Source organism: Martes martes, assembly GCF_963455335.1.
Source record: "Martes martes genome assembly, chromosome: X".
NCBI classification, from domain to species: domain Eukaryota; kingdom Metazoa; phylum Chordata; class Mammalia; order Carnivora; family Mustelidae; genus Martes; species Martes martes.
Genome location: NC_137897.1, coordinates 1,004,392 through 1,031,390, shown reverse-complemented (window position 1 = coordinate 1,031,390; position 26,999 = coordinate 1,004,392).

Here is a 26,999-nt window from a genome sequence, read left to right as displayed (position 1 = left end):
ACTGTGCATCGCATTTAAGGATCGCGCGTGTGGTCGCTTAGCAGTTTCCAGAAAGCTGCCATTACAAAAACTGTGCTCAGTTCCCAGTCCTAAATCTGTTGCCGGCAAGCAAACCCTAAAGGACACAGATCACCTCTTGGTGGCAGGAGAGCCTAATGGCAGTTCAGTTCACTACCTCCATGAAGACTGCACCAAGCACCCAGCTTTATAAAATGAGGTCTCTCTTGGAGGACTGGAGCGACAGTGTTTTGTTTTATTTATTTATTTTTTTGAAGACTGGCACTCTTTGGGCAACTTGAAGACAAAGCAAGCTTTTACAGGAGGACCCCTGGGTGCATCCAAGAATTTGCCGCTGAGAGAGACCTGGAACTCCTGCTCCCCCTGGGAGGACCCAAGCTCTGCTTTCGCGTTGCAGGTGGAGGCAATAACGACATCAAGTCACACTGACAGATATTCCCACCAGGACTAAAAGGCTCCCATCGTGCACGCACGCTACGGATCTAGGCACTTAATCCTGGCCCATCCCCTGGGAAAAGCAGGAGATAAACTTTGTTTTCAACCAAATACCGAGAAAGAATAAAGATCTCGGGAATTTCAATGAGAATGAGCTGCCTAGGTGGCTGTTTTTATTTAAATGAGGATCCTGCAGACTACTAGGTTTCCAGAACAAGAAGAGAGTTTTTATCTTATGAGAACAGGTGTTTGGGGGAGGGGGTGGGGGGCTCATTTGACTCTCTCTTTGTTATAATCCCTCCCCGCTGCATTTCTGTTTTCAGTAAGTAATCACGGCACAGAAAACAGAAACACGTTTACGGAAAGCTGTGCAGACACGCGGGAAATTCCTGTGACCCGTCTTCCACCCCACCGGCTGCATATAAATAATTGTGACTCATTTGCATACGTGCTGGAGTCTGTTATCAAGCCTTCCCGTTAGCTGGGGCACATTAGGTCAAAGCCCCTTTGCTCCCCACAAGTCCCTGAACCCCGTAAGACAACCCTGCGTGGAAGCACTGACCCAAACATTGCCTAGATCCTGCTGGTAATGTGTGGTGTAAAGCCTGCCTTGTGGGCATTACTCCATTAAGGAAGGAGGATCAATACAGACGTGGTGGAAAGAAGGGTCATATGCACCCCAATGTTCATAGCAGCCATGGCCACAGTTGCCAAACTGTGGAAAGAACCAAGATGCCCTTCAATGGACGAATGGATAAGGAAGATGTGGTCCATATACACTATGGAGAATGATGCCTCCATCAGAAAGGATGAATACCCAAGTTTTGCATCAACGTGGATGGGACTGGAAGAGATGATGCTGAGTGAAATAAGTCAAGCAGAGAGAGTCAAGCATCATATGGTTTCACTTATTTGTGGAGCATAAGGAATAACACGGAGGACATGGGGAGATGGAGAGGAGAAGGGAGTTGGGGGAAATCGAAGGGGAGGTGAACCATGAGAGACTGTGGACTCTGAGAAACAAACTGAGGGTTTTAGAGGGCAGGGAGTTGGGGATGCGTTAGCCTGGTGATGGGTATTAAGGAGGGCATGGATTGCATGGAGCATTGGGTGTCATACATAAACAAGGAATCATGGAACACTGCATCGAAAACTAATGACGTGCTATATGGTGACTAACATAACATAATAAAAAACAATAATAATTAAAAAAAAAAAAGGAAAGAGGGTTGTTATTTGTTCCCCTGTGAAGGGTCAGGGATCAAGGCTCAAAGCAGTGCAAGGCTTCCCCCCAGGGGGAAAAGCAGGAGAGTCAGAAGTGAGCTGTTGGTGCAGCACAGTTCCCGTATTCCCTGAACACAATGGGAGAAAACCGGCATTTAGAAAACAAAACAAAACAAAACAAAAACTAAAACTAAAACTGGCATTGGGCTTTGCTGGGCTTGGAGAAGGAGACCCCTGCTAGAGTCAACATGGCTGTGTGTCTTGTGCAGTCAGGCCGCCCAGGGCAGCGCTGCTGTGCCGTCGATGCCGCCAGGCAACAACCACAGACACCATTTCTCTTCCTTGGAAAAGTCTCTCTGCTCAGAATCTCCCCCGCCTCTGGCGCTTTGCTAAGCTCACCAGGGCTTACATGGTGACCTTTCTGGCTATTTACCTGCCCTTCCCTTCCAGCCAGACTCTGCGCAGCCAGCATTTCACGCCTCCCCCTGCAAGAGCACCAGACTGGGGCCAGTGTCAGGATGAAGGATGTCTCCATCCCCTGGCCACAGTGCATGGACGTTTCATGATGCACGAACACCACGACCTGGAGGCACCTACATCCCGCTTGCCGATTTCCCCATGCTTCCCTGTGTCTCCTCCTGGAGCAGGTAAACATCCCCCTGGGTGGTCAGACACCGTGCTCCCGTGGGGGCTCACACCCACACCTGTGGATGTATGGACTCCCCGACTCAGAAGGAGCCTCAGCATAAATGTAAAATCCATCCCTGAAACCTGTGGGTCTTACCCTGAAGGCACACAGACCTTTTTGAGTTTTGGACTCACCTCCATATGTGAGGATTAGAATATAAGGTGTCCTGAGAGAGGGGACGTGTCAGGCGGCTCTGCTCTTCTCCAGGATTGGGTCCATGATGGCGGCAGATATGAGGTTGATCACTGCCGGCAGGATGGGGTCTCACAGCCCACGATCCGCACATGAGCCAGAAGGATCCTTTTATTTTTTTTTTAAAGATTTTATTTATTTATTTGACAGACAGATCACACGTAGGCAGAGAGGCAGGCAGAGAGAGAAGGGAGGAAGCAGGCTCCCCGCGGAGCAGAGAGCCCGATGCGGGGCTCGATCCCAGGACCCTGAAATCATCACCTGAGCCGAAGGCAGAGACCCAACCCACTGAGCCACCCAGGCACCCCAGAAGGAGCCTTTTCAAAACACACATCACATCACACGTGTGCTCCAGCTTTCACTGTGTGAGAAACAGAACACAAACTCCCTACAGGTACGCTCTCCACCGGCTACTGGGGGCAGGTGCACCCCCGAGTCTTCTCCGCCTGGAATTCACTTCCCCCAGACACCTGCATGGAATGTACATCACCCCCTTGTGTTCCTCCACAGTTGAAATAGGGCCGTTTCGTGTCAGTTATATGGCAATACAAGTGGAAAAAACACAAATAAATAAATAAGGAGGTTTGAGAATCTGATATTGGAGCAAACCCTATTCCCTATGTTTTGGGTTGAATAGTATCCTCCTCCCCAATTCATCTCCACCTGGAAACTCAGAATGGGGTCTTGTTTGGAAACAGGGTCTTTGCAGATGTAATAAGGAAAGGGGCTGAGATGAGCTCCTCCTGGGAGCTTATAAGCGTCCTTATAAGAGATAGAAGACAAGACACAGATACAGAGGAGAAGCCATGTGAAGATGGAGGCCGTGATGGGAGGGATGAGGCCACCATCCCAAGGATGCCTGGAACCCCAGAACCTGGAAGAGGTAGGAAGGACCCTCCCTTGGAGCCTCAGGAGGGATCGGGGCCCAACTGTTTAGAAACCACCTCTGAACCGTCAGTATGTCCCTTTCCCTCAGCCCTTAAAGGGTTCCTGTCCTGACTTTTCTGGGAGCACAGAAAGTCGTGTCCCCTGTATTCTCTTTTTCTAACCTGGCTCAAACCCACACTATCCCCACTCTATCGAGGGGCCTGAGCCTCAGGCTGCATGACTCACTAGAAAGACCTGTAAGACCCAGAACTTGTTGTACACATGGCCTTGGCTCATCCCAGAAACAGGACACAGAACAAAATGAGCAAAGAGAAAATGTGCTTGGGGGGAAGTCCAGTGAGAAGCATATACAAGTCGTCCACAGTCCTCTGCCAGTGGACACACCCAGGACACGCTTAATTCCTCTGCCATCACCTTGGGACACCAGTTGGAAATGATGCCAACCACAAGGACACTCTCTAGAGCCTGGCATCCCAAGGTATTTGGGGTGGGGGTTAATTACCAATATCAAGACCCCTCAGAGGAAAGTCAGTGCTGACCACAGACCACATTGCAAACTCGAGCTCCCAGGGGAAAGCAGTTCAGCGTGGTTTAAGGACAAACAATCATAACCCTTCAGGATCCAGTCAAGAGCCATTCGTGCGGACTGTTCTTGGGAACGTGCGGGGTTTGAGCTCCCCATGGCTGCAGACGTGACTCCTTCCTATAGACCTGTGCAAAACCTAGGGCTTTCAATAGCGCATCATCTGGGGCCACACCAGGAGAAGAAGCAAGACGACAGGGCCAACGCCGTCGGGTGGGGCTGCTCCTTCTACTGGTGGCTTCGGTTCTCATGACACAAGGGAGCTCACCGCCTTGAGCAATGCTCCTCTCTGTGGTATCCTGGGTTCTAAGACAAACAAGGCTGAGCAAGACGGTGCCCAACGCTCTGCCCATCTATGAGATCCTCCGAGTCTGTGTTTTGCAGAAGGACCTGTGCCAGGCTAAGTCTAGGAACAAATGTTCATGCTCTAATATACTTACCATGCCCCTGCCCTTGAGGATAAATCATCCCCTTCATGGAAAAGTTACGTAAGGTGCGCCTTGGGCTACCTTCCCGATACTGCAGGATTTTCGTAAATGCAAAGGAGTGTCATCAGGACAAGACTCCCTTACTACTTTCTTGTTTTGTTTTGCTTTTTCTTTCTTTCTTTTTTTTTTTTTTTTCCTTGAGACATATCTTCACCAGAAAGGACATTTTCTGGATCATTTGGTAAACCCAGGCGTCTCATCCATTGGCAAAGTCGAGTCAAACATCCTTAGCTGTTACAAACAGGAACACGCCGTTCTCCGCTGCTCATACGATGCCAGCCCAAAATGGAAGATCCTGTTTAATTTTGTTATTTTGAAGTAATTTCATGAGTGAGTAAAGTAAGCCCACAGATGGTAAATTGCATAAAACCATTATGATATTGCCGGGGGGATCAGCATCTCTGAGCTCTGGGTCAAGCAAGGAGAAGAGACGTGGATGATACACGGGAAATGTTAGGAATTCGTCTGCAGATCTATAGAGACCAAAACGCCCTATTTTATAAAATGTCAGATCAAGAATTATTTTCATCAAACCAGACCATCATTGGCCACTGGTTAGTTCCCCTTTGCTCTGTGGTTTATCAACACTTGGATGGTCCTTGATGACCTGAGGGTTGCAGGTGTATTGAAGGACACTTATCTAAGGATGTTCTGTGACTGATGCCCTATTTGTCCCAGGAGCACCAAAGACACGAGGGTGCTGTGAGAGACAGGGCAGTTCGAGGCACTCAAATACCAATGCCCTAATTCTAGAGCATGTGTTAGATTCTGCTGCTGCTGTAGCAAATGACCACATACTGGGGCACTTAACACTGTAGCTCTGGAGAGCAGAAGTCTGAGGTCCAGGTGGGACAGGGCTGCTGAGATCCAGGTGGGGCAGGGTCATGCTCCCTCCTGAGGCTCCAGGGGACGGTCCTTCCTGCCTCTTCCAGCTCCTGGGGCTCCAGCCATCCCTGGGTGGTGGCCTCATCTCTCCCGTCTCTGCCTCCATCTTCACATGGCTTCTCCTTTGTGTCTGTTTCTCTTCTGTCTCTTGTAAGAACATTTGTCATTGAGTTGAGGACCGCCCTGATCCAAGATGAGCTCACCTCAGACCCTTTACGTTATCACATTTGCCAAGGACATATTCCCAAATGAGGTCCCCTTCACACATTCCAGCTGTGAGGACACGCACATGTATTTTGGGGGTGGACACACTTTCATCCACTATCGTCACCGTCTGTGCTCTAGCTGCAAGAATTTTTGGAAAAAGTGAGCTTTGCTACTTTCCATCTCCAGAGGGGGAGGGTCTCAGCCTCATGGGGAAGGGTCCCCCCACAAAGGATGGCATCCAGATGCCGAGCAAACAGAGAATGGGTCGCAGTGAGGGCACCGTCCTGATCTAGAGCAAGCCCTTGGGTTTCTGATGGGTTCCTTCATCTCCGTCTTCTTCAGAGACCGCTGTCTATTAATTCTTGCTCTAGATGGATTGACACAGAGGGGACACTGAGGACGTGCACGCAGGTGAGTGCTTCAAGCTGCTAGCAGGACGGAGCCCAAGGCCAGACACAGAAATTAGGAACTCGCAGCAAAACAGGTAAGTGGTAATCCCAGAAATCCTGAGTCCTCTTCTGCCCACCCTCCTCCTCCCACCAAGATCTAAGCTGGGGACAGGGGGTCCTAGTCATTGGGTCACGCTGTCCCATTATTCTAGGGAGGGACCATCCTTCTGTCACATTTCCTTGTACGGCCATGGGTGTCTCGGAGGTCCAGCTAAGGGAGTATTGAATTGGAAACAGGCCATGTTTTCACAACCTGGAAAGACGTTTGGAAGCACATAGATGAGACCAACGAGAAATGACATATGTCATTAGAACATTGGGTATGTACCTTCTTGCAAAAACTCGAGCTCTATTGACCAAGGAACTGAGAGTACATTGAGTTTACATGTAAAAAAAGGGTGAACCAGGAAACCCGATGAAATGGCTCTCACGTTGCTGAGCAAATCATAGCTGGGATTGCTCCGATCCTCCCAAAAGGATAATTCACTTGGAGGAAGGATCATGTTTGAAATAGAAAATAGAAGTCATTAGTAGGTCCCTGGGTTGTTTGATAATCTGGTCAATGAGAAATGAGTCACAGAGTCATAGGATGACGCTGGGTAATGGCTGTGGCTTCCCGCTGATACAACCCAGAGCGCCGCCGCCGGTGCAGATAACGTGAAACGCATGAATTACTGTCCCATGGGGAATGTCGCGAACAAACTGGTTAATGAGTGTCAGTTCAAAGTAGATTGAGGTGAGTAATTGCACAGGGAAAAAAAGAACCCAAAATATTCTGAAATCTTACGGTTCGTACATGAGACAAAGGCGGTGGAGATTTCGCAACACTGAAAGCAATCCTGAGACAGGTGCGTGACATGACCGGTAAGGAGGCATGATGGCCCTTGAGGAAATATGTCCAAACCTCAGTCATATACCATGAGGAATACAGACAAGACTAGATTATCTTCTTAGCACCTGTGTAGATGAGACACCTGTGTAGATCATACACCTGTGTAGAGGAGATACTTCTGTAGATCACACACCTGTGCAGATCAGACACCTGGGTGGATGACACACCTGTACAGGTGAGACACTTGTGTAGATCAAATTCATTTTCACATGAAGAAATATAGATCAGACATCTCTATAGATCAGATACCTGCACAGACCAGGCACCTGTGTAGATGACACACCTGTATAGATCAGACACCTGTGCAGATCAGACACCTGGGTAGATGACACACCTGTGTAGATGCAATTCTTTTTCCAGTCAAGATCAGATCAAAGAGCGTGGTACCAGAAATTGCAGGGAAGGGGCAACACTGTCAAGCAGTGAATTAATAAAAATGATACCTTTCTGGATTCTGTGATGGGTGGGATATTTGTCAGCTTTTAAAATTTGAAATTTATGATAAATTAATTCTAAAGAAGAAAATTCACTTTCCTCAACACGTGTGCATAATTTCCTATTCCTTTACTAAAAAGGCCCTGGGGCACCTGGGTGGCTCAGTTGCTTAAGCACCTGCCTTCGGCTCAGGTCATGATCCTAGAGTCCTGGGATCAAGTCCCACATTGGGCTCCCTGCTCAGCGGGGAGTCTGCTTCTCCCTCTGGCCCTCTCCCTTCTCATGCTCTCTCTCTAACTCTCTCTCTGAAATAAATAAGTAAAATCTTTTAAAAAAATAAAAAATAAAGAGGCCCTGAATGATATAATCACCTTGTCGAACTTCTCCTGAGTCCCACGTTCCTAGAAATCATGAAGGGTGAGATATCGCTTTCTCAACGTTCTTCCGTTCCATAATGGCTTCCTGCAAAGAATCCCCTTTCCTATGTGACTCAGGTAAGATTTGGGGATACTCCCCCGCACTGTGTATGTAGGACAAGTTGGGACCCCCCTGACCGCACAAATTGCCATGTTTTGGTCTCATAGATGATAAGATGTACTGCTCACTAGCACAATTCTATCTCTGTTGCAAGAACCAGATCATTCATCACCACACTATAGGCGGGATTTTGACACGTTTCCAGGGATTTGTGAATAAATACTTCTTGCAGTGAATTCCCCTGATGTATCTTGTGTGTGTGTGTGTGTGTGTGTGTGTGTGTGTGTGAACTATAGCCTAGACTCCTAGAAATTGAACTGCTGGTTCAACCAATTTGGGCATTTTTAATTTCACTGAAAGAGTGTGGATGGATTTCATCAGCTTATGTCCCCAGTAGAGAACCGTTTTTCCTAATTCTCTCGAACCCGGGACTGTTGTCTGTCTTTTTTTGTATGTTCTCAAACTCAGGAGTGAGTGTGGGGTCTTCTAAAGTTTTGTGTTTCTCTGAATGTGTGGCATGTTGGCCACAAGGGTGGCCATTTCTAATCCTTGTCTTTAGAGCATAGGTTGTCAAAGTCATGTGTAGAAGGAAAACATTGTCTTTTTTTTTTTTTTAACAAAAAGAGGAAAAAGGGTTATTTTCTAAAGAAAAAGATGTCATAGTGTGGTGGCTCTAGAAGGTTCTTCTCCAATCTCACACCAAGGAGGGATCACAGGAGGTCCAGCTGCTCTCCTGAAACCCATCATTGTGCCATCCCCACAGATCATACCTGTTTCATGACACACTCCAGAGGGATACTGAGGCAGGGCCACTCCTGGGAGACACAGGATCTCTGACCTTTGGTTCTGGGCTCTTGTTCTGAGAACAGCGACCAGGACTGGCCTTCCCGCCCTGTCTCCAAGCTCAGAACTTCTCATCCATCAGTTTCTCTCTCCAGGGAGTCTACCCAGGGTCAGAGCAGATGTGCATTTCAATTAGACGTCTCCTTTACGTTCACCCTGACCACGTACTGTCCCTCGAGATGACCCCTCTCCAATATACCCATGACACAGTCCATCCCAGCTCAGTGCCTACTTTGGGGGCACGGAGAGTAACACCCCAATTTCCAAAAATGCCATGGTGCCCACTGTTGCACGACCTATGAGATGGTGCTAATGGAACATGGCCCTAAACCATCGCTGCCCTTCCATGCAAGTCAACACCACCGGCGGCCCCCACTGCCCCGCGTGCTGGTACACCGCAGTGGGCACCCTTAGCACGCTCCAGCGGCATCGCCTCCGCCACAGATGGCCCCTGGCTCTCTGAAGATGGCCCCGATACAATTTTAGGGCAACAAATGACCCCACAAAGTCTTCACGACTCACCGGTCATGTCATAATACATTCCCATCAAATCCCCAATCCGTTTATTCGGGAATTTGCTTGGGCTTCTGTGAGAACATGTGTCATGGGGGGAAGAGGTTGGGTCTTAGGTTCCTGGAGCTGGAGGGGGGGCAGGGGACTTCTCAGAGGGAGGCACCAGCCACTAAACCTGAGGTGAGTGTTCCTGATGAACCGTCTGCTCTGGTCAATGCGTCCACCATACTCTTCTCAGGTTAGTTCCCCACCACAGACCCCACAACCACTGGGTGGACACCACCCACAGAAACACCTACACCAGCACGGCAAAGGGCGTGAGCCAGAACGTTCACGGCCACTTGTCCGCCATATTCCCAAGTGGGAAACTTCCCAAAGATCCATCCATAATAGAGGGGATAAACACTAGAGCGGATGCTCATCAGTTGTGTTGGTGAAGGACCCACAATGACCCATTCTGATATGGAGGAATCTCCACAACACAATGGTGGTCAGAAGAAGCCAGCCTGCCACCCCCCCCAAAAGTACATCTTCTACGATTTATTCATATAAAGTATGAAAATGGGCAAAACCATCATTGATGTTGAGTCAGAGTGGTAGGGGGATGGGGTCAGTGACTCTCCTTGTGGGTGATTGGAACCACAAGGGAAGCCAGTGGTCTTTGTGTCCATCTGGAAGCTGGTCAGTTTGTGGGTAGCTTCTGTGTGTGGAAATAATCTAGGAAAAAAATATCCCTTCTTGGCACATCCACACCATTTAAAATTAGAACTATTTTACAGTTATTAGAACAAGTTACAGAATAGAACTTAGAAAAAATTAGTATGTGAGTGTAAGCCCTCCAAAATGCAGACACCAGGATGGGATAACATTTCCCCTATGCTCGGGGTTATTTCCACAAATAACCTTAGCGTGTGCTCTTAGGACTCAAGAACTTCTGCTGCCTGTGTGGCGCACTGATAAATTATGGAAGAGCTCTTTGAGCAGCCCTTCCAATGAGTTACCATTGGTTTGCCCAAGATGAAGGACGACTCCCACCGTCGGGGCATGATGACCCTAACGTGTAATCGAATAAACTAAACCAGAGACCTGTGTGATCTTCCAAGCCAGGGGACTTGCCCCCAGCCCTGCGTTCTACACCTGCACACCCAGTAAGAGCACGTCTGATATCCACGTTAGCCCAACAGGGAAGCCCACCCATGTCGGGATGGGTGGGCTTCCCATTCTACACCGGATCCGCTCGGGGAAAGTGAGATGAGCTGGTCTTGCAGGCAGCAGAGACAGATAAAGGATGGAGGTCCATTCTCGGCCACCCACACCCAACCCACCCCATGCCAACCCCAGTCTGCAGCAGGAGATGATGTCTTCTCTCTCACAGGGCCAGCAAGAGCACGGGTCACCAGGGCAGACACACAGGCACGTACGCAGCTGGTCCTGGAGGTGGTACATTCTATATCCGCAAGTAGAATGTGTTGACACCAGTTTAAGGGTGGCCCCTCATAAAAATGCTGCAGGACGAGTCACCCCCCGGCATGGATGGAGTGTCTGAGTTGACACCTGTCACATAGTCCCACGTGTGACTTCAGCTTTGAAGTCATAATTAAAACATGATGGAGAAGGAAGCTGGAGGCTTCCGTCTGTTGTGACCTTAAAACTTGGCAAAGCCCAGATTCTGCCCCGGCAGCCCAGAGTCCACACGTCTCTGAACGCCGGGTCCTTCCCTGACACGGGGAAGTATCCTCTCTGCTGAAATTAAAGGGCGGTCCTTGCCCTGGAGCCTCGGTCTCTGAGGCTCTCGAGGGCAGAGAAGAGAAGCCCCGCGGTCTGCCGGTATGAGGGGCAATCCAACAGAGACACAGAGTGCCTGTGTTGCCCTGATGAATGCCCTGAACCTCCAAATCTGACATATCCAGGAGGAAACTAAGCCCCACTGAGCCGTCTGCACTCCTCGGAGCAGCCCTGAAGCTCTTTGCCGACTGCCTCCGAGGTGGTGACTCAGTGCCCTGCACAACACCATCTATCCCAAGGGCGACAGACACATGGATAAAAAGCTGACCCTACAAAGGGTATTAAAGCTACACCTTGGCCAGAGGCGGGTTTAACTACCCCTGGAGACGTGGAATCGAGACGATCATGAAGCCGGCTTTATTCTCGTCCTGCTGTCCAGGGGAAAGCTCTGTGTTCCCTCTGGACGGGCAGAGCCCCAAGTGGTTACGAGCCCCCAGCCAAGCAGACGGAAGCTCAACTCCAGCTGTGTTGTTACCTTTTTGAAGGTCGCCCAGCTGGCGGTGAAGCTCTCCAGGCCCGTTGGCACACTCGCAACTTTGGGTAATAACGGTGTCGCCATTAGGAGGGGGCCGTACCATGTAACAAGGCGGCCCACCTGAATTAAACTCTTGGAACGGCCCCTTAGGCGCCGCAAGCGCGGGGTCATTGGCAACCATCACTGTTACTCTTTCAGTCACTCGAGAGAATGACCCCAGGCCCCTCTGAGCCGTAAGACCAAGGGGCTTCCTCTATCTGAGCTGATCTCACCCCGGTCTGGCCTCACCCCGGTCTGTATTCCAACACCTCCCTGAGGTCCTAAAAACGTCAGGCCCTGCCACCGGGTCTGTCGCCATGGCGCCCACTGAGGCCTGCCCCCGGTGGCCGTCCCTGTGAACTTCTCCCCTCTAACCACCAGCTCCCCTCAATTGTCCATCACAAAGTTTTCCACACAAACCAGTGGCCAGGATGCATCTTCAAAGGAGCTGCTTTTTCCAATCCGCTCTGGAGAAGATGCATTTGAGCTCACGCAGCAGAACCCTAGCTCCCTCCAGGGGATGTTTTCAAGCTGGAATCGTTTGGGGGACCCTCAAGTGCCGGTGGTTTTCAGCTCTGGTCTCTCTCTCTCTTCTTGCGGGACTTCAGTGTGGTCACTGTCCGGCAGCAGAGCCAAGAAACGTGGGTTTGAGAATTGTCTCACTGGGGGATACGGCCTTCTAGACACCCCGACCAGGATGCTTGAGAAGGACAGGGACACGGAGCCATTGCCTCCTTACGCAAATTCCCTCGATGCAAGCATCATACTATTCAACAACTCAATGCATCAAAGAATCCATGGTACAAAGAACATGGGAATCTAAGGGTCCATCTCCTTGCCAATATTTCTGCACAAAGGGGACATTTCCATCCTTGTGAATAGACACCTGGGCAAAGTAACCCGATGGAAAGTGAGTCATCAGTGAGGGTACCGGTCAGGAGAGACCAGGCACTGCTGCTGTAACAAACATCCCCGAAATCTCAGAGGCTTACATATGACCCAAACCTCTTCTTCATGCCTGAACCTGCCCATCGGGGGCATTCCACTCCACGTCGTCGGAAGACCAAGACCCTGTGTGATGGACCACCCGGTTCTGGAACATTGCAAGTTTCCGAGCAGAGAGAACAAGCCATGTAGGGAGCCAGGTCTCGGCTCTGTCTGCTTCTGATAGGGAGTGACACACCTTATTTCAAATTCGTGGTGGTGCATGAGCTCAGGGCTGTGATCGTCCTTAGCCAGAGCAGCTATATCTATAAATTTTTAAAGAAGGGAAATGGCCCAAACATAAGGAATTCTCTACTCCTCACCAAATCCCACTAGCAGGAAGGAAAGTTGGAACCTCTTGGGAGGAATCCAGTCACACAAGAAAAATGCCTCACGAACATAACGGGCTCTTGATCCAGAATTTCCAAGGACAACTTGGTGCCAGGAGAGGACGGGGAAAATTCAATCTCCGGCTTTTATGGGGTTTGGGGGAATAAAAACATTCCAGTCTCCATATGACATAAAATCCGAGGTAATAAACGTACCCCAAACGAATCCCCCATCACATTTCCGCGGTAAAATAAACCCATAATAGCTGAATCGAACAGATGTCAAGAGTACAGCGGAACACCCTTCCTCAAAATGCCAAGTCGTTAAAAATTTTAATGCCCCATATTTGAAAGCTCTTATACTAAAAAAACATGCCAAGGGGACATGAAGTTTTCATGAAACCAGCCTCACAAAAATGCCTAGCGCGTCACAGACCCAGGGTCGCAAAGTGGATCCCGGCGCAGAGACGCTTGCTTGAGAGTGAGGGCGATCGTTTAAGGGACGGTAGGTTCCCTGCAAATTAGCACAGTCCCCGTCTTCCTTGAAGTAGGGATATAAAAGGATTGCGGGCTTGGTTTCCGAGAGCGCCCTGAAAATCTCCAACAAAGTAAAGGGGTGTATTCGTTTCCCGTGGCGGTCGTCACACGGCAGCAACGATGGACCTGGCTTCTGCAGACGTGCGTCCTCTCCCGGTCCTGGAGGTGGGGGGTCCGAGATCCAGACGGGGCGGCGGCTGGAGGTCTCCTCCCGAGACCTCTCTGTCTGGCGCGTAGACCCCGTCTTCTTCCTGTGTGCACACGTGGTCACCCCTCTGTTCTGGTCCCCTCTTCTTATAAGAACACCAGTCCTGTGGGATCAGGGCTCATTCTAGTGACCTCCTTATACTTTAATCTCCTCTTTAAAGTCCCACGTCCAGCTGAAGGCTGGGGGCTCCCACATGGGTGTCCCCGAGGGACACGATTCAGCCCACAGCACTCAGCAAGAAACCCCAAAATTACCCCCTGCCACGGACAGCATGTCCCTTCGGGAAACCCCTGGACCATGCAGAGCTGCCTCAGCTCCTCTCCCCTGAGCTACGGCCCGTGGTCCTGTTTCTTCTTTCCATGGGCCTCATTTCTCTGACATCCTTCGAAGGCGGTAACGGAGCATGGCCTGTGTCAACCTTGAGCGACATTCCGTCTGCATTGTCACGGGGCACGTCTACAGGGAAAGACGAGCCTTCCCAGACCTTCCGTGACGGCCCCCGAGCAGAGAGCCAGACGCACGGTAAGCACGCGCGGAAGGCGGCTGCAAGCAGGGGCTCCCTAAAGTGCACACTTTGATAAACAAATATCGAATGTTTCCCCAAACCCCTGCTCAGTGCCCACGATCCCTTCCACGCAAGATCAACACAGCCCTCGGCCCGTCTCGGGTAAAACAGCAGCACGTGGCACGGACGCGACCCCAGAGCAGGGACGGCCAACATGGGGGGAGTCCTCAGGAGAAGGGAGAGCCCGAAGGGGTAAGTGGGGATGTCTGCTGCGTTTCGAGTTGGTAGCATCAAAGCACGTCTCCGGGGGCGCCGGGGAAGAAAACATCAGGAAGATAAACCAGGACGACGGGAGGAAGGCATTTGCCTGAGAACTCCAGAGAAGTGACTTCGGTCTGGGTCTTTCCTTAGCAGAGTGAACTGAGGGGTGGTCCCGAAAAAAGCATCCCGGCCCCGCCTGGATCTCAGCATCCCGGCCCCAGCTGGATCTCAGTCTCCCTGCCCCACCTGGATCTCAGACTGCTGATGTCCACAGCCGGGGGACGACGCCTGCGTGACACTTTGAGCCCCCTCCACTGTGGTCACGTGTTACGGCCGACCCAGGAAAATGTTACGCGCACCTTGTTTATGATCCGTCTCACTCTGTCCTTTCTCCCAGGAGAACTCGTGACTGGGAAAGGCGCCACGTTTGTTTTCACCCTGAGCACCTCGGAGGGCCGGGAAGGTCGGCAAGCTGTCCAAACGTGAAGATTCCAGCAAGACATTTTAGCGATTTTTTTTCCTTTGTGCATTCGTGGAACGTCACGCACGGGCTTCGGTTCTCCCACGCCCCTCCCCGCGCACCTGGACCAGCTCCCCGCAGCTGTATTGTCACAAACTACCACATAGGCACGTTGGCTTCAGACCCACATGCATATTATCTTCTACTTGTGGAGGTCAGACGTCCAACGCGGCTGTCCCAGGGGTAGAAATCCAGGTGCGGACAGGGCTGGGTCCTTCATGGGGCGGCTCCTGGAGAGAAACGATTCCTTGCCTCTTCAACTGAGAGGCCAACTGGGTTCCTTGGCTTGGGGGGACACACATCGCTGTGGTCTCTGCTTCCCTCCTCATCCCTCCGTCTCTGACACGGATGCCCCGATCCCCCTTATGAGGACCGTTGTGATGTCACTCGGACACCCAGGGTGGTCCACGATCTCTCCATCTCCAGACCGTTAACTTGATCGCCCCTGCCGAGTTCCTCTTTCCTTAGAAGGTAACGTATTTCTGTGTTTCTCACCTTGGGCTGCAGGCACGTCGTTGTGCCGAATAATGCCTTTGCTCAGCCACCGAGTAACCCCTGCTGGTCATTATAACAACGGTCAATTATAACAATGGTCAACGATGACGATGGCCTCGTCACGGACCTAGGGCAGCTTTCTTAAAACACCACCGTTTCTGGGGTGTGGTGGGTCCAGCACATTGAAGAGAGAGGGCGTTTCGCGTCACTTCCGTGCTTTTCCACGGTTGCATTTAACATGGTGACGTTTCATGTACTCGATGCACCCATTATTAGACTTAACATTTGTCTTTGTATCAAAAACACCATGAAATTTCCAAATTCTGTGTGTGTGTGTGTGTGTGTGTGTGTGTGTGCAGTAGGAGGGGAGGGGGAGGGAAGGAGGAGGGAGGCCGGAACGCAATGTTAGTAAGCAAGCAAGCGTTCCCTGCTAGGACCTGGTGAGTGTGCAGGGCTGCCCAGCAGTCCCCAGGGACAACCCCACATGCCCAGCAGTCCCCCTCCCGCGTCCACATCCCACACACCGTCGTCTGTAGCCTCGGGATCTCAGGAGCGAAGTCAGAGTCCCGGAATCGGGAAGAGGAGCCACTCCCCACCCCGCCCACCTGCTGCGTGGTCCGCCTCCCGCCCCTTGCGAGCGCCCTACCCCATCCCGTGCGCCTCACGGAGAAGGTGCTGGTGATCGGAAACCACCCCCGCTCCCCAGCTCTGCGCACGCCTCCCCGACCGAAAACAGAAAAGGTGCCGGGTGCGCGCCCTGCGCTCTCAGAGAGCAGACACATTCGTCCCCGGACGGGCGGCTCCGGGCGACAGGGGGTCCTCCTGGTCACCCGGCCGCGCAGCGAGGGCGGGCAGGTGGCACGTCTGCGCGTCCGGGTTGACCGCTGGTTGGGGACTCCCAGACACAGGTGCGTCTCCACGTGCGGACAGTGTCCCCGACGCGCGCTCGTCGTCGTCCCGCGGGGGCCCCGTCAGAAGGCTGCACGCACCACAGCGGCAAGCCTGAGGGTGGCGGGCTGGACGGCAGAGCGCTGGCCCTCGCCACCTCCAGTATCTGCACCGTGAGACCCGATGGTCCACGAAATCTCTCACTTGCAGCTCGCATCAGAGCGCGCACGTTTCCTGCTCCCCTGGGGATGCTCAGCGCTGGCCTCTAGCCCGGGGAATTGGAGACAACCCTGGAGTGTCTCCTTCTTGTGCCATCTCCGTTCCACGCGAGCACGAGCTGGTCAGCTCGGGGACACGCACACCTTTGTCACACGGGGACACACACACCTTTGTCACACGGGGGCATTCGCTCTGACTCACAGACGCACCATTGCCCGCCCGCTGGGACCTCCAAACCACCGGCCAGAGACCAAACAGGGGACCCACAGCAACGCCCCATCTGAGCACCAGCAAACAGAGTCGCGGGAGGACAAATGACTCAGTCACCGTCCCTCCCCATCCACCAGGAAGGGCAGGGTGGGGTCGACCACGTGGACCCTCTGGGAAGTTGTCCCCATGCCCAAGGAAGAGAGTCACGTCAGAGGACAGGACACAAAGGTCCTCGTGGGCACCCGCTGGCTGGCCTCCTCCCTCAGACCGGCGTCTGGAACCCAGGACACAGACCGATGCCTTGTACGAGTGTGCACCTGGGGAGCCCGCTGTCCTTACTGTCATGTGGTTTGGGGGGAGACCCACCTGCAGCCCCCAGGACACACTGGGTCACCAGGCCCCATGGGCCCCGTGGGGCTGCACAGTCCCCTTCAGTCCCCAAGGACATGGAATAAAGCACCCACCGCCCCACTCCTTCACGCAGCCTTCAAGCCGGGAGCCCAAGCGCATCCCTCCCACCTGCTTGTGTCTCTGCTACCCCAAGCGCCTCGGGGGGGCCGCGACCCACGCAGCAGCATGAGGACGGAGGGGAGTTTCAGACACCTTCAAGAAGGAACCCCGTGTCCCCGACTCCTCCGCGGGTCTCCAGATGTCCAGATCCCACGGCTCACGTCTCCTCCGGCCCTACGGTCAGTGTATCCAAATGACCCTCCTTGCTGGCAAAGAGGTTTCCCAATGCCAAACCCTGTGCCAGACACTCAGCCTCCGTTCATGCTGGTCATGGAGACACATGGGACCCCAGGCCCCTCGAGAAGCTCTGGCAGATCCGTCATCTCAGTTCCAAGACCATCTGCCGGCACAGTTCCCTCTTCATGCTGGGAAGCCAGCCTTTTCCTCTTGAGACCTTCGCCTGATTGGGCAAGTCCCACCACGAGACCGACCTTTTCCTCTTGAGACCTTCACCCGATTGGGTGAGGCCCACTGTGAGGCCAGCCTTTTCCTCTTGAGACCTTCGCCTGATTGGGAGAGGCCCACCATGAGAGCAGCCTTTTCCTCTTGAGACCTTCGCCTGGTTGGGCGAGTCCCACCACGAGACCAACCTTTTCCTCTTGAGACCTTTGCCTGATTGGGTGAGGCCCACTGTGAGGCCAGCCTTTTCCTCTTGAGACCTTCGCCTGATTGGGTGAGGCCCACTGTGAGAGTGGCCTTTTCCTCTTGAGACCTTTGCCTGATTGGGTGAGGCCCACCATGAGAGCAGCCTTTTCCTCTTGAGACCTTTGCCTGATTGGGTGAGACCCACCATGAGGACAGCCTTTTCCTCTTGAGACATTCGCCTGATTGGGTGAGGCCCACCATGAGGCCAGCCTTTTCCTGCTGAGATCTTTGACTGATTCAGTGAAGACCACCCACACCATAGAGACTTGAATGCTTTACGCAAGGACTGCTCATCTAATGTCCCCAAGTACGAGACACTTCCTCACAGCCCTCTCCATGTGATGTGTATCAACCCAGAGCCCCCGGGACCCACACTCCGAGATTGAGAGAGGCGAGAGCAGTTGGGTGACAAGTGCACCCGTGTCCTACCTAACAGTTTTAGCTACCGGCTGACCTTGACAATCATTTATTAATGGTAACTTTCATCAACCCACAGCAGACCAGAAATTACAGAATAAAATACAGTGACAATAACACTGTGTAAGCGATGCAGTCCACCCCAGGGATGGACGGACAGAACCTTCCCTTCCAGCATTTAGGATTCTATCCATTTGATAGAGACCTGTTTGCTGGTTTTAGTTCTCCACGTAGTAAGAATCTAACTCAGTGAGCAAGCATTTTCCCCGTAAAATATAAACTCAGCTTCTGCGTCGGATACATGTTATCCACTGGCGGGTCCTATTTTAACTCGGGATCTCAACACGCTCGTTTCGGGTCTGTCAGCCAACAGAATAAAACTTCTCGGACGTGGGCACAATCTCCAGTTTATGGCACGTGGAGGCCTCACGGCTGCTCGCAGGCATGAATTCTTTAGGGCCGAGGGGGTAGCGGCACTGCCATAAAGAACTGCGCAAAGCTTGGGGCCCTGGGCCGGTTTACGATGCTCATCAATCCTCCCTGCCTCCCGCGGTGGGATGCCGTTTTACCGCCCGTGCCGATGGCCGTTTCTGCAGGCTTCCCGTTGTCGGCTGGGTTCTGTTTCTAGGGTCTTTTCTTTCTCCTGGAAGGTACGACCATTCTGCTAACACGGTCCTAAATAGTGTGTATCATATCTCGGCCACTTCAGTGACATGCGTGATGCTGCTCTTTGAAATATGAGGGCCCCGAAGGGTGGAAAATGGAGCCGGCAGGCCTGGATTCAATGCGTCGGTGCCCATAAGTCAAGCTTTATCACACAGACCACCCTCGTCACAGATAGGCGGCCACTGCGGGGAGCAGAGCTGCCTGGGGGCATGGGATGACAATGAGCAGAGTGGGTGGCCTCGGGGGACCTCAGAGGGACATGCATGGACACACAGAGAGACTCATACGGACATATAAACACTCAGGTGCACGCACATGCAGACACATATACACATATAAATAGATACACACAGACTTATCACACAGAAACACACAGCTGTGTGCATGGACACACACACACACACACTTACAGCATCAGAGGCCAGCCCTGTCCTCACACACTTTCATGACCACGTTGAGGGGACTTCATCCTTCAAAGGGGACAAGAGCTCCATGGGAAGCCGGAGTCTGCCCCACGATGTCCCGTACGTGACAAAGCCACTTACCTTCTCTGAACAGCAATTTCCTCCAATGGGGAGACAACATATACCTGGATTTTCTGGTGTCCCGGAAGCAATGAGGACACCGTGCGTACAGGAGGCGTTCAACTGTGTCTGCTAGAAACAAAGACTTTGAGCTCACAAGAACATAGCATTGGGTTCTGCTGCAGGCGGAGCGAACTCCACACAACACAAATGTTTCTAAGTAACACACGTGAAACGTGGACCATCCACGCGTCGTGAACTCCCTGGGTGCCTACAGCACCTCCACCATTTCGTGTTTGCAGAAACTAAGGCCCGTCCCAGAAGCTTCATGGGAAAAAGACAAAAGAAGACAGAGGAGTGGCCACGAGTGGACAGGGATGCATGCTTCATGAACAGCGTCACGGGAATTCTTAGGGACACCTGAGAATCTCCAAGACGTGTGCAGGGGACCTGCCTTTCTTGTTCCCTCAAACCCGCCACGCCACTGAAGTCCTAGGCCCAGTACCTGAAACAGGGTCTTTGCAGATGTGATTAAGGGAAGGATCTGAGCTCATCCTGGATCAGGGTGGCCCTAAATCCAATGATGGGTCTCCTCGTAAGACGCAGAAGAGGAGAAGCCACGTGAGGATGAAAGCAGGGATGGGAGGGACGCGGCCACCAGCCCAGGGACGTCTGGAGCCCCCAAGTTGGAAGAGGCAGGAAGGACCCCACCCCTAGAGCCTCCGGAGGGAGTGTGTTCCTGCCCCACCTGGATCTCAGTCCTGCCCCGCCTGGATCTCAGACTTCTGGTCTCCGGAGCTGAGACAGGATGAATTCCTCTTGCTTGAGCCTCCAAGTTTGTGGCACTTCCTTTTGACCACCCAGGAGACTAATAGGAAGCATATTTGTTCCAAAAATAGATTAAACCACGTAAACTACTCATTTACAAACAAACAAAAAACTGATGGTTTTATGCTCATGCAGGACTTTCTTAGGTCCCCAGTGTCTTCTCCCCTTACTCCACTGACATCCCCAAAAGGAATCATTTCCAAGGAACACGCCCTGCCGCAGAGTTTTTGGAGTAAAGGAATTTCGTTTTGGTCTGGGAAGCAGACAAGGATGATTTTGTCATTTTAGCTGAGTCTTATCCCATCTGGATCAAACATCAGGGCGAGGACCGACCTGAACAATACCAGATGCTCAGATGAACAGGGGGGTTGGGATAGTTTTCTGTTCACGTTGAGAAAAAGACAAACTTAGAAGCAAACAAGACATTCACCTCCACTGAGTTCTTTGAGGGCTGAGAAATCTCACATAGCTTTCCTGTCCTCTAAAAACAGAGAGAAAAGGTTGTGCCCATTTGACGAAAAAATACATGGCAAGAAAGTACTTTATTGAAAGACCATGAGCTGACAGATACCTCACTCAATGACAAGCCCTACAAAGCAATTACAGGGGAGAAAAAAAAAAAACAACAACAACAAAACAAAAAAAAAAAACACCTTTCTTCTACCCTTTTAAGTTCTGTCCCTGAGGCATGTGAATTAAACTGAGAAAAGGCAGATTTATTGGAGACAAGCTCCATTTCAAATGCATCTGGGACCTCAGAGAACAGAAATAAAAGTCTCAGAGAAGTGTTAAGCCCAGGGGTTCATATACCCCACTGGATCAAGAGGGAATAAAGTTGGGGAGCAGCCATGAGACACATGAAAAGGCGTTTAGGGGCTTCTAGGTGCGTCACATTGTGGAAAGGTACGTATTTGGGAGAAAGTCATGGCGGAGGGTAAGTGTTACTTTAGTAAGCCTGGTTTGTGCAGACCCAAGCCAGTGCCCACCTTCTGTTTGCGGGGATGATGGTTGTGTCCTGTTCCTGGCGTCAGGGACGATGGGACCCCTTCGCCAAGACAGGTGTGGGTCCTCTGAGAAGGGACGCCGGTGAGGGTAAAATGCTCTCGGTGCATTTGCTTCTTGATTGCCGTCAGCCCAACTGTGCTCTGACCCCCTTCCCCATCGAAGGCATCGCCACTGAAACCGCATGTCTGTGTAAAGAGCGCCAGTCGGATGTCCCAAAATGTCAGAACTTGGGAAGACTGCCTTCTCACACTGAAATGATACACGTTTTTTAAAAATAAGCAGAAGGCGGATTTTTAGCGGGAGAACGCATCAGCCACAGGCGGGAACTCACCCAGGTTTTTGATGGGCGTCCCCTTGGCATCCGTCCGTGGGTCTAGTGTTTGCGTCATGGAGCCATCAGACTCACTCTTCTCTGTGGCTCCTCTTGGCCGATAAGCCCACACCTCCTCCTCGTCTACCCCATCAGCTTTCCAAAGAGACCCCCAAGCGTCCCGAGACCCCCCTGCCATCACCCCTGAGGCCAACCACTAGAGAATTTCAAACACACCATCAGACATCCATCGGCCTGGAAATGAAAAAACACACCAGGAACCAATGTGTGCACCACTGCGTGCACAGCCGTCGGGAGGCAACTCGTGGTCACCAACGCACGGGTTTACAATGTGTTGATTGTGGGGTGTCGTGTTGAGCCGGTGCAAGGCGTGGTGAGGGCAAAGGACATTTGTGATACCTTGAAATAAAGATCTGTGTTTTCCCTGCTGATATATTTCCCCTTAAATGAAGAGACAGCGTCCCACCCATGGGGGATCCGTCATAGGAAAGGAAGCAGGACACCTGTTAGGTCTGCAGGAACAGGGCCTCTCTCCCTCTGGGTTCTGCATGTTGTCTGGGGGCGAGACAAATGATCCAAAAGAATGAGAACAGAACCCCGCTGAGCTCACATTCGGAGCAAGACCCGGCGTGGCACAGGGAGATTCTGAGGGGGCCATGGGTCCAGCCCTGGCGCTGCATTCCCCAACCGGGGGCCCGTCCTTCCGCTCTGAGGAAGACGTGAGCCCTCAGCAGTCATGGGGTGAACCTCCAGCTGTTGACGGTTCCAGGCTCCTGTAAGACCTATTCCTGACTTGCTGGAACCAGGCTGGTTAGTCTGCTAACCAGCACCCAGAGCATCGGGGAGGTGTAGACGGTCAAGCTCACCCCATTCACCTCGTCCAGGACCCAGAGCATCGGGGAGGTGTAGACGGTCAAGCTCACCCCGTTCACCTCGTCCAGGACCCAGAGCTTTGGGGAGGTGTAGACAGTCAAGCTCACCCCGTTCACCTCGTCCAGCACCCAGAGCATCGGGGAGGTGTAGACGGTCAAGCTTATCCCATTCTCCTCGTCCAGGACCCAGAGCATCAGGGAGGTGTAGACGGTCAAGCTCACCCCGTTCACTTCCTGCAGGACCCAGAGCATCGGGGAGGTGTAGACGGTCAAGCTCACCCCGTTCACCTCGTCCAGGACCCAGAGCATCGGGGAGGTGTAGACGGTCAAGCTCACCCCGTTCACCTCCTCCAGGACCCAGAGCATCGGGGAGGTATAGGCAGTCAAGCTCATCCCATTCTCCTCATCCAGGACCCAGAGCATTGGGGAGGTGTAGACGGTCAAGCTCACCCCGTTCACCTCGTCCAGGACCCAGAGCATCGGGGAGGTGTAGACGGTCAAGCTCACCCCGTTCACCTCGTCCAGGACCCAGAGCATCGGGGAGGTGTAGACGGTCAAGCTCACCCCGTTCACCTCGTCCAGGACCCAGAGCATTGGGGAGGTGTAGACGGTCAAGCTCACCCCGTTCACCTCGTCCAGGACCCAGAGCATCGGGGAGGTGTAGACGGTCAAGCTCACCCCGTTCACCTCGTCCAGGACCCAGAGCATCGGGCAGGTGTAGACAGTCAAGCTCACCCCGTTCACCTCGTCCAGGACCCAGAGCATCGGGCAGGTGTAGGCAGTGAAGCTCATCCCGTCCATCTCCTCCAGGACCTAGACGTGATGGCCATCGGTGGTCCACGTACCCGATGCTTGGAGAGAACAGTAGCATTTGTTTCTCCAACATGTTCCGCGTTTGACCCTCACGGTGGCCTTGGGAAGCAGGGGCAGGTGTCTCTGAGTGAGGGAAACTTATTTTACCCCCGGGACATTCAAAGACCCACCGAGGGGCTTCCCAGACCTCCCTGCAACGACCCACATTCCTTTACTTGCGGCCCGAGTCTTCCCTGACCCCGCGGGGCCCCTCCTGGCCAGCTGCTACTTCCCAGACAGAACAAAACCAGAGCAGCAAAGCCTCCGAGAAGGGCCGGGCTTGCCTGTTCCCTGGCGGAGGTCAGGAGAGGCCACGTAGTCCACGCTGCAGACGACGGGCAAAGGTCCAATTTCCCCATGTGCTCCGAGCCGGGCAGCTGGGGACACGGCTCCTCACACCTGCGGAATGAGGGCCAGACCCGGCATTCCGCGTGCAGCCTGTCTGGACACAGTCGGGCGTGCCCCGGGCCAAACCTGCAGCTTGCTGGGGAACGCAGAACGCGGCACCGCGCACGGACCCACGAGTCTGGTCTCTGCCGTGCAAATCCCGCGGCGGCCGCTGAAAACCCGTGGGGGAAGCCAGCAGCCTGCAGGCTGGCCCCGAAACTGAAGGTTTCAGCACGCGTGGCTTTTCTGAGACTGGAAAACAGCCCTTGCGTGGCGCACGCTGAAACGGGTTTATAATGATCAAATATGGTGTGAGCGAAACCGATATATTTATAAACCCTGTGATATACACTGTACATAAAAATGTGATAGGAAAAGATGCACGTTACTTGTATATTATTTTATGGAATTATGAGTACGTATGGTTATATAGTCATGGTCATCACAGATTATGATTGTATTTGATTGATTATATGATCAATCAATCAATTTATGATCATATTGATTATATGATAATCATAACCCAGGTGATATGATGTAATGTACTATTATATAACATAATTATATACTTTATATATTATAAGATAATATATACTTTATATATTATATATGCTTTATATATTATACTTTATATATAAGATTATATATATTTTATATATTATATATACTTTATATATTATAAGATATACTTTATATATTATAAGATACTTTATATATTATAAGATATATACTTTATACTTTATATATTATACTTTCTATAAGATAAATGTATATGTAATACACATTACATAATGTATATATAATTGATATGTAGTGTGATACATTGTATAACCATAGAATTATATACAAGGCAATACTTAATATTACGTTATATTATATTTATATGTTAATTTATATGAATCAATATTAAATGGTTACATAATCATGTACAAGGTTATATATAGTTATATATACTACATCATGTTATATACATTATATGTTTCACAATCGTTTCCAATAGTTATATATCTTATATATTATTACACATTAACAATAGTATTGCATATATTATAATATTTATTAAATGTAATACATAACGCACATGTGTTAAATTAATATATTATCTAAATTATATTATATAACATTATACCTTATATAGAATATACTATATATTATCATGATTATATTATATGCAATATATAATATACCATATTATAATTATATCATATTCTGTTGTACAATATAATACATAATATAGCAATACAGGACTCTAATAAAATAATATATATTGTAGGGACACCTGGGTGGCTCAGTGGGTTAAGCGTCTGACTTTGGCTCAGGTCATGATCCCAGGGTCCTGGGATCAAGTCTCACATCGGGCTCTCTGCTCATCAGGGAGCTCTGTTTCTCTCTTTCCTCTGCCTTTCCCCCGGCTTGTGCACTTTCTCTTTGTCTCCCTCTCTCTCACATAAATAAATAAAAATCTTTAAAAAGTAAAAATAAAAATATATAAAATGTATATTAGATTTTATCTATTTACTTTTATATAATTTACATTAAAAACAGGTACTTTTTTATTTTATATGTTATAAAATTTACAATTGATACATCATGAACAGTGTAAAATCAAGAAGAGAACTATAATGTTATTCGAGGCCCCTGGTATTTTACTTTATAATAATTAAAATAAATAAAATAATAATTTTAGATAAATGTTACATAAAAATAAATAAAATAATAATTTTATAATATATTAGTAAATATAATTTTATCATATATATTATAATATAAAATTAATTTATAAATTAATTTATAATTTTATCATACTCATCAAGCTGTGTGACAAGACTCAAAACTTGTGAGGGGGGAACAGATGTCACTTCCGTAATGAGCTTTCTAGAGGCATGTGTGACTCCTACGCTAAGAGGACCACAGGTTTGCAGGTTCCTTGGTAGACCCAAGGCTACAGGGTACCAGGTATAAAGTGGAAGTGGACATGGCTTCTGGGCTCCGTCCAGCAGCCCCTAGAAGTAGGGACGCTCTGCTCCGTTCCTCCTGGGCCGGGATTAGCTCTGTGATCTTCCCATCTTCCTCTACCTCCCTCCTCCCAGACAGTCCTGCCCACTCCCTGACCCCCAGTCTCCTTCCTTTGTCCTGCTGACCCCACTTCTCCCAGAGCCGATTTTCCCTGGTGTCCTCCTCCAGGAACCACCTGCACCAAGGACACGACCATTTTCACCTTCAGGTTTCTGTGTCCTGATGCCCAACCCTCCCAGCCTTCCACACACCCTCCTGTGTCTCTACCCCAGTCTTATTGTACAGCTGCATCGGTACGGTTCCCAGAGAAACAGAACCAATGGGATAGGTGGATGGATAGAAGATAGATAGATAGATAGATAGATATGATGATGGATTTGATAGATACATAGATGGATGTATGGATGGATGGATGGATAGATATGATGGATGGATGGATAGATATGATGGATGGATGGATGGATGGATGGATAGATATGATGGATGGATGGATAGATATGATGGATGGATGGAGAGATACGATGGATGGATGGATGGATGGATAGATATGATGGATGGATGGGTAAATGGATAGATAAATGATAGATAGATAGACAGATAGATATGATGGATAGATAGATACATAGATAGATATATATGATGGATGGAGTAGATAGATGGATAGATGGATGGATGGATAGATAGACATGATGGATAGATAAAGATGATGAATGGATTAGATACATAGATGAATGGATAGAAAGATGGATAGATAACTTATGGCTTGATACAGATATGATATCATCTCCCTTCCTCCACTTTTTGTTCTATGCAGGACTTCAACTGATTAGACAAGACCCACCCACACGGGAGAAGGCCATCAGCTTTATTCTGTGCACTGATTCAATGCTTGCCCCATCCTACAAAACCCTCACAAATATACCCAGAGTGCTACCAGATATCCAGGCACCCACAATACCTAAAACCATGTTGACAGGTAAAATTAAGCATCGCGTGAAAGCAGTCACAGTCTTGTGGAGAGGCTGATGCACAGAGTGGACAGTCCTGGTGTCTCCCCAAGTCCAGCCGCACAGGAGAGCTCCTGGCTCTGGTGCCCCTGAGTGTCTCATCCGGGAAGCATCCGCCTGCAGGCAGAGATCCCAGAGCCCACCCTCTCCCGGTAGCCTCTTCCAAATTCTTCTCTGTCATAAACCCCGTTAAAAAGGAAAGACACCATTTCTTCCGGGCACCTTGGTGGGAAAACCATTTTTGCTTGAATGGGAAAACCCCGGACA